We start from the raw sequence: 16,651 nt of genomic DNA, 5'->3' as shown, positions 1-16,651 counted from the left end.
CATTTGCCTGGAGTGATTTAGGCAAATCACGGAAAACCTAAACCAGGATGGCCGGACGCGCGGGATTTAACCGTCGTCCTCCCGAATGTGAGACCAGTGTGCTAACCGCTGCGCCACCTCGAGCGGTATAGCAAGTGGACTCCAGCGAATGTGTCCAGTGAGCCGATGGAAAGTCATCGAGTACAACAGAAGTGATATCTGCCGTTCCCCAAGATTTGTTGTTTCTTATCTATATAAACGATCTGGGAGACATCTGAGCATCCGTCTTAGGTTGTTTGCAGATGACACTGTCGTTTATCGACTAGTAAAGTCATCAGAAAACCAAAATAAATTGCAATACGATTTAGAAAAGTTATCTGTATTATATGAAAATGGGCAATTGACCCTAAATAAGAAAATATGAGACCATCCACTTGAGTGCTAAAAGGAATCCTTTAAACTCCAGTTACACGATAAATCAGTCAAATCTAAAGGCCGTAAATTCACTTAAATACCTAGCAATTACAATTACGAACAACTTATATTGGAAAGAGGCAACGGCCTTGCCGCAGTGGATGCACCGGTTCCCGTGAGATCACCGAAGTTAAGCGCTGTCGGGCGTGGTCGGCATTTGGATGGGTGACCATCCAGGCCCCCATGCGCTGTTGCCATTTTTCGGGGTGCACTCAGCCTCGTGATGCCAATTGAGGAGCTACTCGACCGAAAAGTAGCGGCTTCGGTCAAGAATACCATCATAACGACCGGGAGAGCGGTGTGGTGACCCCTCGCCCCTCCTATCCGCAGCCTCCACTGAGGATGACTCGGCGGTCGGATGGTCCCGGTAGGCCACTCGTTGCCTGAAGACGGAGTGTTTTTTAAATTGTAAAGAACACACAGAAATTGTTGTGGGGAAGGCTAACCAAAGACTGCGTTTTATTGGCAGGACACCTAGAAAAACAGATCTACGAAAGAGACTGGCTCCTCTACCCTTGTCTGTCATCTTTTAGAATACTGCTGCGCGCTGTGGGATTCCTACCAGATAGGATTAACGGAATACGTCGAGGAAGTTGAAAGAAGAACAGCACATTTTGTATTATCAGAAAAATGGGGGAGAGAGTGTGACTGAAATGATACAGGATTTTGTGAGGTCATCATTAAAACAAAAGCGTTTTTCGTTGCGGCGGAATCTTCTAACGAAATTTCAGTCACTAACTTTCTCCTCCGAATGTGAAAATATTTTGTTGACTCCGACCTACACCGGGAGAAATAATCAGCATAATAAAATGAGGGAAATCAGAGCTGGCACGGAAAGATATAGGTGTTCATTTCTTCCGCTCGCTATACGAGGTTGGATTAATAGAGAAATGTGAAGGTGGTTCGATGAACCCTCCGCCAGGTACTTAAATGTCAAAAAAATGTTGAAATGTGTGTGAAATCTTATGGGACTTAACTGCTAAGATCATCAGTCCCTAAGCTTGCACACTACTTAACCTAAATTATCCTAAGGACAAACACACACACCCACGCCCGAGGGAGGACTCCGCCAGGACCAGCCATACAGCCCATGTCTGCAGCGCCTTAGACCGCTTGGCTAATCCTCTTAAATGTCATTTTCAGAGTATCCATGTAGATGTAGATATAGATGTACAACTATTTTCCGGTTTTTGTGAGAAGGGTTGCGAATTAATGAGCGAACACTTTCAAACTGGACAGAAGTCTCGTATCGGAATGTGTAGGCAACAAGTAACTGCAAGTTGGGTTTGATAACAACGAGGCAGATTTAACGAGATTACATAGAAGACAAATTCTATTTGTTCCAATGGAAAACGTGCCACGTTTTTGTCTGTGTCATTCTCTCCGTTAACGTTAGCCTGATATTCCCTTTCCTTTTATATGGAGCGGATACTATAAATCGTTTTTACACGGTGTAGCCGGTGCTTGCATTGCTCGTTTTACGGTTCGGTGGTCGGATCTGGTAATCTCTTGAAAGTAGTTGGATTGCCACAGTGCGTTTATTGCGGTGTGGTGGAGGTGACTATTTTAACACTGTGTCGCCGGCGATGACCCCTATTTAGCTTGATGTGTAGCAGTGCGTACAAATAATCCGAGTCCGAAAACAAACGTTTCCGAGTAAATCTGCGGAACCATACATCGCAGGATTAGTTTCGCACGACAGACGAAGAGCGCTGAACGAACATTGGCGGTGACTGCGGAAATTCGGAGTACCGACGAGAACTTTCTCAACGTTACATGAATCTAGAAAAATACGTATCAGTTTATTATTTACTACCGTATTGAAAGTGAAGTCCTGATTTGCACTATTCAAGCTTTGAATAATTACTTTTTCTTTATGTTATCAGTTTAGAAGAATTAAAACGTTCTATGTAAAATTTATGAGACGATTGAAGTTTTAAAACGTACTCGATAAATATTATATGAATGCTTAATTGAATTTCCCCATTACGTATCTACCAGATGTGACATTCTCTCTCGTTAGGGATTATATTTCCAGTGAAGCATCAATTTTTAAAGACGTCTGTAATGTTGAAAGTAACTACGCCAACATAGATAAATTGTAAATCCGATACTTAGCCGGTTTTAATTTGGTTTCGTTCTCTTCTTCGGAGTATAAGTGTCTCGACTTTCTCCTGTACGAATAATTACGTAGGAAATTTAAGTTGGATGAAGAAGGTAGCTCCTACTCGTGAGTAATAAGAGTTCCAATAATTTTTTGTCTTCATAGTAAAGAAGCAAACTGTGTCACAAAGATAAACCAACTGTCACAAAAAATAAAAGTCTCTACGACTGCACCAACATATCTCTTTCTTATAACAGTCGAAACATGTCTCTTTCTCTCTTACAACAGTCCAAACACGTGTCTGTGTTACAACAATCTCCTCACGTCCCACTAATACTACATCTCTTCCTGCCAAGCGCGAGGTAGAAGGAGAGAGATCGAACAACTGTAAGCAAAGAGTCTATGCATTTACGTAGCTGCAAACATACTTACGTTTTTTGTTGCTCAATATTTTGAGTGCCAGTCACGTATGCACACCTACTTACGCCAGTGCAGTGTATAACCTCCGTATCCTCCATCCAGTACTGGGAATTTTCACTATAATTCGACCCTCTGCCACAAACCCAACAAACAACGTCACGCTCATTTCCTTACTTTGAAATAAAACTTATTAAAACGTTTGTAAATAAAAGTTAATTTCGTTGATCTTACGTTAAACCTCCCATCATCGTTGGGTGTGAGGAAGATCGTCCTTTTCAGGTGGGAGAGAAGCATATTTCAGTATTCCGTTTACAATTCACGAGTAAAAATTAGTCTATGAGTTCAAGTCTCTCCATGCAGTGAAAAGGGAGAATATATCAGAAGATGATTTAACATTTTAAATAGTTGTTTTTGTAGTAGTGTTTGAAAGATGGTTCGACACAAAACCCCACTTTGCATACACCACAATGAAATGACGTACCTGCTTTGTGCCCCAGTCATCAACAATTGATGGTCGTTCGGTAATACTCTCATGCAAAATGGGTGCAATAAATAATAAAATGTCGTCGTGGGTACATAGGATAGTCATTCGTGTCGTCAGCTTCAAAACAATTGCTACTGTAATCTTCAGATTCTTTGAGAACGCCAAGAATCTGTGTTTCAAGGAGACATATTGCTTTGCGCACTTAATGCACTAACTGTGACGTCTGACGTTCAACTGACTGATTTGATCGCTTCGATTGTCGCACGGCACTGTCCTGAACCAGACTGGTAGAAGAGTGTGACAGTAGTATTTGTGTGCTGTCTCGTATCTGCTGGACGACTGATATTACTTACGAGAGCTAAGCATTGAATAAAGAACGCAGTCCGTAATATTATGTGCATGGCAGCCTTCACTAAGGTTTGTAGTATTTTTTTACGCAACTTTTTTTTACTATAAACTGCCTGTAATATACAAGTAGAAATAAGATATCAGATCACAGGTCACCTGAAGTTTGTTTTTGTAGTAATTTATTTATTTATGTTATCTTGTGCTCTCATGCTATCGCCATTCTGATTAAAATACTTGCCCTTATATCGACTTTAATACATGTAAAGAACAACAAATTACATCTCTATAGAAAGTAGGCCCATGCCATATCTTTCTGTCAAGATCTTAGTTACAAGCAACAGTTGTAAAGCGCATGCTGGATGCTAGAAAAGTGTCACTGTCAAAGTATAAATTAATATAGTTTGTGTGAAAGTGTTCTGGACATCAAAATGGAGGCATACAGATGGAGACCAACCGAAAAAAGTCGCCTATGCTGTCGCAGTAAGTAAAAACTAAATTTACATCCATATCGACAGATAAGCTGTAGTCATGGAGATACATTAAAGTGTGACCCATCTTTCTGCCATAGAACCAGCACCCAGCATTATGCTACTACCAGTAATGATGTAACTTCCTGGATCCTCCCGAAACCATCTGAAGATGAACCTGAAAAGGTTCGAAAACCGGTTCATGGAATAAAGCATTGTTATTCAAAAAAAGTGACTGGTTGCAGTTCTGTATAACATATTTACATTCAGTATACAGTCACGTTTCTAAAATATCCGTAATGGATAAGCATAACCTATTTAGTTGGTGTCAGATTAAAGCAGTAGTTCACAAAGTATATCACTGGCAAAGAAATGGGTTTATATTAAGTTACTATTCTTTATAAATGAAGTGATCGATACCCACCGGTAACGAAGCGATCCTAGCATGCATTAGGCATGATTACATCACATACTTCAGTTTAGTCCGAAGTGCAGTAATTTGGTCACTGAGTTGTGTGTATTCACGCCATTATTGAAGTATGTGTTTCCCGTCTTTAACCTAACGGCAGTCACCACTACCCGATGTAGGGACGCAGGACGTGCCCCCCTGCACAGATGTGTGGTCGAAAGCGTCCGCAGAGGAAGCGTGCTGAGTGCACGCTCGTCAAGTGGGGCGCGACTGTTGGTGACGTCACAAGGCCCCCCCTTGTGCCCCTGTGGGCTAACGGGCCGATAAACCCGGCAGAGGCCAGGGCGGGCCCACCGCGTACCTGCCCCCCTGCAGATAAGCCGGCAGGCCCACTGATGGACGGATAGCAGCAGTCTGTGCTGGCGTGCGCCCACGCTCGATACCTGATGCGCCAGTATTACGAGCAGGTTCAGCGCACCGCGGCTGGACCGTGCACCTAATTTCCTCTGTTCTCTCGTATCACTGCGTTCTTATCAAAGTACAGGTCACAGCAAACAAGAACTGTGTGAAAAATAATTCGATGTCACTTGCCTTAGCAATATGAATCTCTCTCTCTCTCTCTGTGTGTGTGTGTGTGTGTGTGTGTGTGTGTGTGTGCCTGTGTGTGTGTGTGTGTGTGTGTGTGTGTGTGTGTGTGCCGGCTAGTGTGGCCGAGCGGTTCCAGGCGCTTCAGTTTGGAACCGCGCGACCGCTACGGTCGCAGGTTCGAATCCTGCCTCGGGCATGGATGTGTGTGATGTCCTTAGGTTAGTTAGGTTTAAGTAGTTCTAAGTTCTAGGGGACTGATAACCTCAGATGTTGAGTCCCATAGTGCTCAGAGCCATTTGAACCATTTTGTGTGTGTGTGTGTGTGTGTGTGTGTGTGTGTAGTGGGTATGTCACTACAGTCCCGTAGACGGAACTAGGGGAGGGGTAATCATAAAGAATGACCATCTGGAAAACAAAGCTGTTTTTGCAGATTCATGAGTGCAGTCGTAAATCGATTTCGCAACTTTATTTTCTTTTTCGAGATGTTAATTAAAACTTAGTGATTAGTTTTCCCATGTCGCGCCTGCCTGTATTTCATTTTCATTGCAGTCGTAATTACATGATCCATTACGGTGTGTTCTGTGTTCCTTCTTCAGGCACATCGGAAAATTAGTTGTTAAACATCTGTTTAGTGTACAAAAATCGTTGGAAGCCATTTTCTCGTCTATTCTTGGCCATCCAATATTTGCCTTCAACTGTCCTAACTGACGAAGAGTTGTTAATTATTTCTATGAATTCATCAGTCTGTGTCTTCATTGTTGTTGTTACTGTTATCTTCACTTCGAAGACTGGTTTGATGCAGCTCTCCATGCTACTCTATCGTGCGCAAGCCCCTCCATCTCCAAGTAACTACTGCAGCCTACATCTTTCTAAATCTGCTTATTGAATTCATCTCTTGGTCTCCCTATACGATTTTTAACCCTCACACGTCCCTCTAATACTAAATTCTCGATCCTTTTCTGTCTCTGAAAGTATCCTTGCAACCGATCCCTTCTTCTAGTCAGGTTGTGCCACGTATTTATTTTCACATGAGTTCTGTTCAGTACCTCCTCATTAGTTTCGTCATCTACCCATCTAATCTCCAGCATTCTTCTGTAGCATCACATTTCTCTTCTTGTCTAAACTGTTTATCGTCCACGTTTCACTTCCATAAATGGCTCCACTCCAGACAAATACCTTCAGAAAAGACTTCCTAATACTAAAATCCATACTCGATGTTAACTAATTTCTCTTCCTCAGAAACGCTTTTCTTGCCATTGCCAATCGACATTTTATATCCTGTATATTTCATAACACGTTATTTAATTCATGTTGTAATAGATTTGTAGGCGTACTTCATTAATTACTCCTGTTAATTTTTCCACGCTTTGTTACAGTTAACGTGCACTAGAGCCATCAGCAAAACGCAGCCGACTTACATATTAAACGATCACTTCCGCAATTTAGGAACCTGAAAACTTCTTGGTCAGATACGGAGGGTAGTTGCGGTCGTTTAGAACGCCTTTGCCTGACTCGCTTTTCATTTCTGAATTCGACATTTTTCCGATGATGGCAACTGAAAGTTATAAACCAAAGGACCTGTCAGGGATTATGCTTTACGCCCCATCCCTCCAGCCACTGTTGCCAGCAGATGAATCCGGATGACGGCACAGCCTCTTTGCTCAGGCAGACGCTCATCTGCCCTCACGATGCTGACTGGACCCCATTCCAGGCAGGTCTGAGGAGCTACCTAGAACGCTAGAACGCAGTCCTGGTCATTTCGCGCCAAAGAAAGCGACGCAAACTATATTTATGTATAGCAATAACTTTATTGACAAAAATCTTTGACATTACAATCCGTGAAAATCTACAGGTCTTGTATCACATACACATACGCTACATAATGTACAGTAGAACAATATCTAGAAAGAAGGAGAAAAAGCTGAATATTTTCGGAAGAAAGGTGAAGAGAAAAATCTGGGGACCTGTGTTGGAGAATGACATCTGGAGAGTTAAAAAGAACACTGAAATTTATCAGTTAATGAAGCAACCCACTCTCGCCGAGAAATTAAAAAGTAGGGGATTGCAGTAGGCTGGGCATGTGTTTAGAATAGAAACCAGAACTCCTAAGAAGGTATTTGAGGGAACTCTCCAAGCAAGGAGACTACTGGGCCGACCACGCACACGGTGGAAAGATAACAGAGAGAAGGACGTCGCAGTATTAGGAATCTCCGGAGGGTGGAGAGTGACAGCCAAAGATAGCAGAAGATGGAAGCAGATCGTTTATGCGGCGCGTGGTCTACAGGACCTGTGATCGCTGAAAAGAAGAAGAACAGTACAGAGCACACCAGTGCCTGTTACAACTTCTGTACGTTACATTCATCTCATGACAAACAGTGGAGCAAAATTTAATCTCATTCGGAACACTCGAGTACAAATTCAAGCAACCGTTCCACTGATACCTTATTCTTGTCTAACAAGAAAGCTATTTTTTGTTAAATAAAAATTTCCCTTAAGAAATTCAGTGAAAAAAGTCACATTTTCCTTTTGTATTATCTCGTCCCTTCAAGTTCATAGTCTCCGTCGTGAGTTACGATCTTAAATCCTGTTCACTCTTTTCTTCGTTCATTCTGCCTTCTCATATCCTGCAGAAAACATTTCGCATTAGATTAGTTCAGTATATACTATCGCGTTTATATTATGATCTTCTTCAAACTTTCACATCCTCTTTCATAGCTGTCCTGTTCCGTACGGGATTTTCATTTACCTTCTTCACTCGTGCTACATCTTTTTCTTTTTGTTACTCCTTTCTTCTAACACAGTAAGAGTTAAAAAAAAAAAAAAAAAGGTTTAAATGGCTCTGAGCACTATGGGACTTACCAGCTGAGGTCATCAATCCCCAAGAACTTAGAACTACTTAAACCTAACTAATCTAAGGACAGCGCACACATCCATGCCCGGGGCAGGATTCGAACCCGCGACCGTATCGGTTGCGCGGTTCCAGGCTGAAATGCCTAGAACCGCTCGGCTACACCAGCCGGCGAGTTTTCTTTACTTCGCACTTAATTTGACCTGTTATGTCTCCTTATTCTTAAATAAATTGTCATACTCTACTTCTCTGATTTCCAGCCTTTTTAATTTCTATACATGCATCATTTTATCTATATTTGCCCTGCGCCTACGAGTCTAAGATCACATAAAATTCTAAAGTGGATGAAACTGCCGCAGCTTGTACGATTTCCTTACTGTTCCAAAAAAATGTTCGGAGAATCGCTTGAATAAAAAAAAAAAAATTGCTGCCGAAAGTAATAATTTGTTACAATCTTTGATTAAGTTATAGGTTTTTAAGGTAACAGCCTACAGTGTCATGAATAAATAATTAAATGTGTCTTAGGTTGACAGAATTATGTTCTGAATTTTTATTATCACTGAAACTGTGTGTTTTCTTGAAATAGGCGAAATTTCACGTCCAGCAAAGTTTGTTACATGAGAATTGACAGGCAGGAATCTCTGCGCAGCGAAAAGTGGCATCATAGTGGAAGCCGACAACAGCAGCCTCTCACTTGTGTGATACTGGCGGGAGGAGTCTAGTCCGCCAGCTGTCAAATGACAACTACTTACCATCTGACTACAAATCGACATCAACTTGCTCGTGAAACTATCTCGCCGTTCGACTGAAATAAACTAACGTAACCATGGTAAACGGGCGTTGCGGCCAATCGAAAGGGAATTTCAAACCAAAACGCGGAGAATACAAACCCACAGACTTGCCCCTGCGATAATAACACTCGGGGCGCGCGGAGTGGCAAAGTGGTTTGAGGTGCCATGTCACGGATTGCTCGGCCCCTCCCGCCGGAGATTCGAGTCCTGCATCGCGCTTGGGTGTGTGTGTGTGTGTGTGTGTGTGTGTGTGTGTGTGTGTGTGTGTGTCTGTTGTTGTTGTTGTTGTTGTTGTTCTTGGCGTAATTTAGTTTAGGTAGTGTGTAGGGACCGTTGACCTCAGCAGTTTGGTCCCTTAGGAATTCACACACACAATAACACTCGGTGCTCATTACCGTAGAGCCACTACAGGAAATTCGTGATTGACTGATGATAGAAGCCGGCAGCTGCTATCTGTTGGTAGACAAGCTGAAGGCCCTGCAGTCATGGACTGTGCGGCTGATCCTGGCGGAGGTTAGAGTCCTCCCTCGGGCATGGGTGTGTGTGTTTGTCCTTAGGATAATTTAGGTTAAGTACTGTGTAAGCTTAGGGACTGAAGACCTTAGCAGTTAAGTTCCATAAGATTTCACACACATTTGAACATTTTTGAAATTTGCCGTATTTCCAAATTAGCGTGCGATTTCTATTAGGAAACAAACGCAGCATGGTCGTATAGGCCAATACAATTGGTTGGTGGCCGGCCTCCACCACTTTTCATCTGCGTGTGTACTCCGCAAACCACCTCCTGTTGTGTGGAGGACGGTGCTGTGTGTACCATCGCCACCTTCCACTTTTTCCTGTTCCATTCACTTACCGTTGGCATGAAGAACAATTGCTGGTAGGATTCCGTGCTATTCCGAATCTCTCTAATTTTACCTTCATGACCTATTCGCGAGGTATACTTATCAGGATGCAATATGTCTGTTGGCTCTTCTTGGAAAGCGCGCTGTCGGAATTTTAAGAGCAAAACAAACCGTGAATCATGACAGCCCTGTTGTAGCGCCTCCCATTGCAACACTTCTGCGTTAACTTAATTAACCTGTGACGCGGCTCGCTGCAATTCTTTGACTTGACTTACTTGACTTAATTCCTTTGGCCCCTATGGGGGCATAGGGCATCCAGGAGAACTCGCCATCCGTCTCTGTCTTTTGCCACTTGCCGCAATTCTGCCCAGGTCTTACCAACTCCTTTTGCTTCCCCTTCCACTGTCCTCTTCCATGTGCCCCTTGGTCTTCCTCTCTTCCTTGTTCCCTGGGGATTCCATTCCAATGCCTTTTTCTCGATGGCTCCATCTGGTTTTCTCAAGGTGTGCCCCAACCAGCCCCACTTTCTCTCTCGTATCTGGTCTTCTATAGGTATCTGGTTTGTTATTCGCCAGAGCTCCTCATTACATATTTTTTCTGGCCACCAGATATTCATGATGCGTCGAAGACATCTATTTATGAAGCTTTGTAACTGGGTTGTTATCTTTTTATCCATTTTCCAGCTTTCACTGGCGTACAGAAGGACAGCTTTCACATTTGTATTAAAAATACGGATTTTTGTTTTATATGTGATATTTCTATTTTTCCATATTGGATGCAATTGTATGAAGGCAGCATTTGCCTTTTTAATGCGGTTTTTCACGTCATCTCCAGCTCCACCATCTTCCGCCACTATACTACCCAGATACAGGAATGAGTTGACAGTCTCCACTCGCTGCTCACCTATTAACAGGGGCACCTCCATGTTCCCTGAATTTACTCTCATTTCCTTTGTTTTGCCTGTATTTATCTTGAGGCCAGCAGTCTCTGCTTCTTCTTTCAGCAAGTTTAATTTAGCTTGCATATCAGTCAGCCTTGGAGCTAATAAAACTATATCGTCTGCAAAATCCAGATCCTCCAGACGTTCGTGGATCCCCCACTGGATTCCTCGTCTCCTGCCTGCTGTGACTCTTCTCATAACAGAGTCTAGAATGAGTAGAAAAAGTGTTGGTGACAAAATGCAACCCTGCCGGACTCCAGTTGTTACTTTTATGGACTCTGTCATATTTCCCTTGTGGAGTACGCAGCATTCGTAGCCATCATATAGATCTTTTATGATGTTTAAGATCTTCTGTGGTATGCCATACTTCCGCAATACCCTCCAGAGCACTTTATGTTTCACGGAATCGAAGGCCTTTTGAAAATCAATGAATGCCAGGTACATGGTTGCTTGGAATTCTTTGCTTTGCTCTAAAATGATCCTAAGAGTGTTAATAAGATCAACACAACTGCGTTGTGCCCTAAAACCGGCCTGCTCTTTACGCAGTCGCTTTTCAAGGGATTCTTTAATTCTGTTTAAAATAATTCTGGTGAGGACCTTACTGGGCACTGACAACAATGTAATACCACGCCAGTTATTACAGTCTGACAAATTTCCCTTTTTTGGGAGCTTTACCACCAAGCCATTTTTCCACTCCTTTGGAGATTTCTCTTCAAGCCAAATATGCTTCAGCAAAGAATGGAGCATTTTACCAGTACTTTCAATATCGGCTTTTAAGAGCTCTGGTGCTATGTTGTCTAGGCCTGGAGCATTTGTATTTTTTAGGGTTTTCAAGGCAATCCTAATTTCGTCCATTGTGGGGCACTGCAAATTTATATCTTGATCTTCTTCAACTTCCTCTGGAACATCTCTTACCTGTTCCTCTTGGTTGTCTTCACAATTTAACAGTTCCCTGAAGTGCTCCTCCCATCTCTGTAGCTGTGCCTGTTGAGTTGTAAGCATCACACCATTCTTGTTCTTAACTGGTCCTTCATGTCTGAAGTTCTTCATTGACAACCGTTTGGTAATGTTGTAGAGCTCTTTCATATTTCCTTGTCTTGCTGCCTCTTCTGCTAATTTTGCTTGCTCATCTATCCATTTCCTTTTATCTCGACGTAGCAATGCTTTCACTTTTTTGTTCGCCTCCATGTATTCTTTATGCGCTTCGCTCTTCTGCGCTCTTGTCTTACAAAAATTTAACTTAAGTTTTAGTTCTTTCCTGTGGCTGATTTCATTCCATGCAGCATCGGAGATCCATTCCTTCCTTTGATGTGCCTTAAATCCTAAGATTTCTTCTCCCACATCTAAATAACTGTTCTTGATTTTTTGCCAGCATGTTTCAATTCCCTCTTCCATAACGTTTTCTTCAGAGAGGACCTGGAATCTGTTTTGTAGTTCAAGGGCAAATGTTTCTTTGATCTGTTGGTATTTTAATCTTGCCACCTCTATTTTCTTGCACCAATGATTGAGCTTGGTTCTGTTTGCCACTATCTTCAGTCTGAATTCCGCCAAAACTAGGTGGTGGTCACTTCCAACGTCTGCCCCTCTTCTATTTCTGACATCTAACAGAGAGTGTCGGAACTTGCGGCTTATGACTATGTGGTCTATTTGATTTTCGGTAACGTGGTCTGGAGAAACCCACGTTATCTTATGGCGGTTACGATGTGGAAACAATGTGCCTCCAATGACTAGGTCATGTTCAGCACATGTATCTATCAAAAGTTCACCATTTACATTCCTGATCCCCATGCCATGCACGCCCATGATATGTTCAAGCCCTTCATTTTCTGAACCAACTTTTGCGTTCAAGTCACCCATTAAAATTTTTATGTCCCTAGAATTTGTTTGTCTAAGGACTCCGTTAAGCTCTGTATAAAATGCATCTTTTAATTCTCCTTTAGCTATTTCAGTAGGTGCATAGCATTGAATTACAGTGACATATCGCACATTTGTTTTAAAGCGTGCGGTTATTATCCGTTCTGAGACTGGTTTCCACTCCAGTAAGCTCTTCTTGCTTCCTTTAGATAGTAAGAGCCCTACACCATTCCTATGCATCGCGTCCTCACCTGTCTGACCCGCATACAGCAACACTCCACCATTTTGTGTTTGGAATTCCCCAGATTCTGGCCACCTTACTTCACTTAGTCCCAATATATCTAGTCGATAGTTCTCCATCTCTTTCTCAACCTGTCTTAGCCTCCCTGCCTCTCTCAACGTCCTTACATTCCAAAAACCGATACGGGTTTTCCTTTTCAGGCCAAAGGTCATATCCTTAAGATCCATCCGGCTGTTTCTCCTTTTAGTTTCTGTGATATGTGTTTTTTGGTGGTGCGGGTTATCAGCCCACAGCCCCCGAGTGTCCTGGTGGGGCTGCCACCTCATGGCCTGGACACCTGCCAAGGTTTTATTTCAGGGCCTTACCCCTTAGATAGCTTGTCTTCACCACGACTACAGAACGCTATCCATCCCTTCGCAGTAAGGCCTATGTGCATCAACGTTGTCCTGGTTTCCAAGGAACTTCTGCTGTCCACATTAGGGGACTGTGTCTGCTGCCACACAATCACGGTGAGGAAAAGGAAAGGAAGGGAGTGTATAGGATAGGGCAGAACAGAATAGGATAGGACAGGACACTAGACGGGACGTTGTGAGACACACTTTGTCTTCACCCTCTATGGAGACCTGTCCGGCTTGGGAGACCGTGCTGGTAGTTACACCACCGCCGGCATAGTCCTCCACTTCATTGTATGCCACATACCCCCTCGCCCACACGGACAATGTTTCGCTAAGGCGGTGTCTCCTGAGGGGGGCAATTCTTTGGATGTTCTGTATTTCCTCTATCAATCGTGCCCCATAATGGTCCGAGATTGGCGAGAAATAGTCGCGTCTTGGTCAAACGAGGGTTTCATAAGCAACCTCCTTCGTTGGTTGACTACACTTCGTGAAAATTCTTGCAATGAACCTAAGTCTGGCATGGTCCGCCTCAGTAGCAGCGCGGTTACCGCGGCGGATTGCTAACCGAAGGGACACGGGTTCGATTTCGTCGGCTGCGTCGGAGATTTGGGTTTGCGTTGTCCTTACGTTTGTATCGTCATAACTGACAATTCGCTATTGTGATGGCTATATGGGTACGTCCCGAAAGCCAATGAAGAAGAGAGTCTGGCACCATGCCTTCGGCATGATTTGTTTTATGTGGTCGTTCTAATTTAAAATGAACCGTACGCATACTTCGAGAGATTTATTGAATGATACTACTTCTATTGATTGTCTGTCAATCTTGTCGTCATACAATAAAGGGGATTTCTGCGTATTTATGAGCAGTGTGTTACACTTGCTTTAGTTGAAGATCAACTGTCAATGCCTGCATGAAGGGCCGATCGTGCACAGGTGTTCCTGTATTTCGCTACAATTTTCTGGTGTCACGACTTCTCTGTTTGGTTTATCTAATAACACCACGTACCAACAGGCTCACGGAGGAATACGATCTGGCTATTTTGGAATAAGTGACCCACGGTTTCCCGCGGCTTGTTACGCACTTATTGCAATTGTTTTTGTTTCTTGCCCCAGTTACTTTTGTATCTGTATTACACTGAAAATAGTGTACAACACTGCAAATGTCGGCGGTGTGCGCTGTCTGTCTTCAGAATGAGATTTTCACTCTGCAGCGGAGTGTGTGCTGATATGAAACTTCCTGGCAGATTAAAACTGTGTGTCGCACCGAGACTCTAACTCGGGACCGTTGCGTTTCTCGGGCAAGTGCTCTACCATCTGAGCTACCCAAGTACGACTCACGAGCAATCCTCACAGCTTCAATTCTGCCAGTGCCTCGTCTCTTACCTTTGAAACTTCACAGAAGCTCTTCTGCGAAGTGTTCTCTTCGCAGGATAGCTTCTGTGAAGTTTGGAAAGTAGGAGACGAGGTGCTGACAGAATTGAAGCTGTGAGGATTGGTCTTGAGTCGTGCTTGGGTAGCTCAGATGGTAGAGCACTTGTTCGTGAAAGGCAAAGGTCCCGAGTTCGAGTCTCGGTCCGACACACAGTTTTAATCTACCAGGAAGTTTCGCTGTGTGTCTTGTTACAGTACTTACTGTTGACAACAATCGAAGCCATTTTGCGCCTCGTTCCCTCAAGCTCTCATTCAGTACTTCCCGGTACTGTCTTGGGTTTGTTCCCCCGACAGCGTTAGTTTTATGCTAACAGTGATACACAGCTATATCGATAGGTTTACTGAAGAAGATTTGGCCGATGTGCGCCTCGTGTATAAGTTCACCGAATGCAGTGGAAGAGCGGCAGAACTACGCTATGCTAAACTGTTCCCGCGGCGACGCTAACCACGTCACAGCACAGTGCTTCGTCTGAGGGTTGTTGAGTTACTCCGTGTTGTGTGGCATACGTTTTCGTTATTTCTTACGACATGCTTCTTCACTGTCGTGACGATAGTTTCACAGAAACAACGGTGATTGCGGTAACAAAGCGAACCAATAGTAACTACTTTGTTACTCTCTAACGAGCCGTTGGAGAGGGTGTGTCTCCTGTATCAAAATACTGAGAAGGTATCGCGTAAGAGCTGCTATCACTTGTTTAGCAGAAGAGGTGTGTTTCCAGTAACTAAAATGAATAAATCCACATAACTGTTAACGTATGCACTCTATAGCCCCCGTTTATTGCATAATTATCGACTGTGTCATGGTGCGAGAGCGAGTGTGGAGTTGAGCGAGTGCCATGTTGCGGGTAGAGGTTTGTGGAGGTCTTTGTTGAAATGTAGGGCTTTAACGGAGAAGGGAGTCGCCATCGCCGTGGTTAGACCCGTTTGTACAAAAATAATACCGGGAAGGTGAAGTATTATTACCAAAGTGATCAGTGACATTTCTAGGGCCGATATTTGGTTTCGCGTCTACCGCGCCGGCATCACCTTGGATTGCAGTGTTGGATTGCAGTGATGGATTAGCGTGTGAGGATAATGGAAAATGAAGAAGCCTGTGCTGAGATTAGCCGTAATTAGATATGTATGACGAAGGCAGTGGCTGTCTCCTTTTTTGTGTTTTTGAGAAGAATATAGGTTCGTAATTAGTGAAACTGTGTTGGTGTTTCTCTTGTTACCAGACATTTCATTATTACAGTATTGAACAGGACGAACTGGAAAGTAACAACTTCCGTAGCAGTCAGTTCCGATTACCAGCCCCATTAGGTACACGGTCATATTAATAATAAATATTGGGCTCCTATTCGATCAGATCAGGTCGGGATAAATAAACGGAGGTGTTACAACTGGATAGAGAAAGATTAAAGGTTTTGACATAGGTGCGCTGTTGTTTGTTTGTAGTGACACTGCTACTACACAAGAGAAATCATTCTGTGCCTTTGAATTTGCGTGAGGCTAATCCATTATTAATTTGCAATGAGCATTCCGCTGTCGAGTCAGCAAGAAGCAGCCTCTATAAAAGCAGCTTTATGAGTAGGATACAAAAGTCTTGGAAGCTGGTTGCACATGCAAGGGAAGAGCACCGGTCAGCCACGGATATCTCATGAGAATGTCGAGCATATCGCAGATGTGTTCTCAGGGGGCTCTCGAAAGTCCAAAAGATGGCATGTCAGAAACTTCAACTTCCTCAAGAAACGGTGTGGCGCGTTCTGAAACGACGCCAGCACATGAAGCCTTACAACTTGCTGTAACTGCAGCAGCAGCAGCAATTTCCCGGTTACCATAATATGAGGTACGAATTTTGCATTTCAGTTATTCAGGATATGTACACTTTTTCCGAACGACTCATCTTTTCGGTGGAATCGACATTTCATCTATCGGGTAAGGTAAACAGCCATAATGTAAGAATTTGGGTGTTACAAAATTCTGGCTTCGTCGTCGAACATGAAAGAGACTTAGCGAAACGGAATGTGTTTTGTGCCGTCTCCGTTCACAAAGTT

At 43.3% G+C, this 16,651-nt stretch overlaps 1 pseudogene; it reads left to right on the top strand.

Moving 5' to 3' along the window:
• The first annotated feature begins 532 nt into the window (after positions 1-532).
• LOC124799557 lies at positions 533-650 on the top strand (annotated as a pseudogene).
• Positions 651-16,651: the final 16,001 nt, after the last annotated feature.

Source organism: Schistocerca piceifrons, chromosome 5 (genome assembly GCF_021461385.2).
Source record: "Schistocerca piceifrons isolate TAMUIC-IGC-003096 chromosome 5, iqSchPice1.1, whole genome shotgun sequence".
Classification (NCBI taxonomy): domain Eukaryota; kingdom Metazoa; phylum Arthropoda; class Insecta; order Orthoptera; family Acrididae; genus Schistocerca; species Schistocerca piceifrons.
The sequence above is the reverse complement of the archived record's forward strand: the minus strand, read 5'-3'. Positions and strand labels throughout refer to the sequence as shown.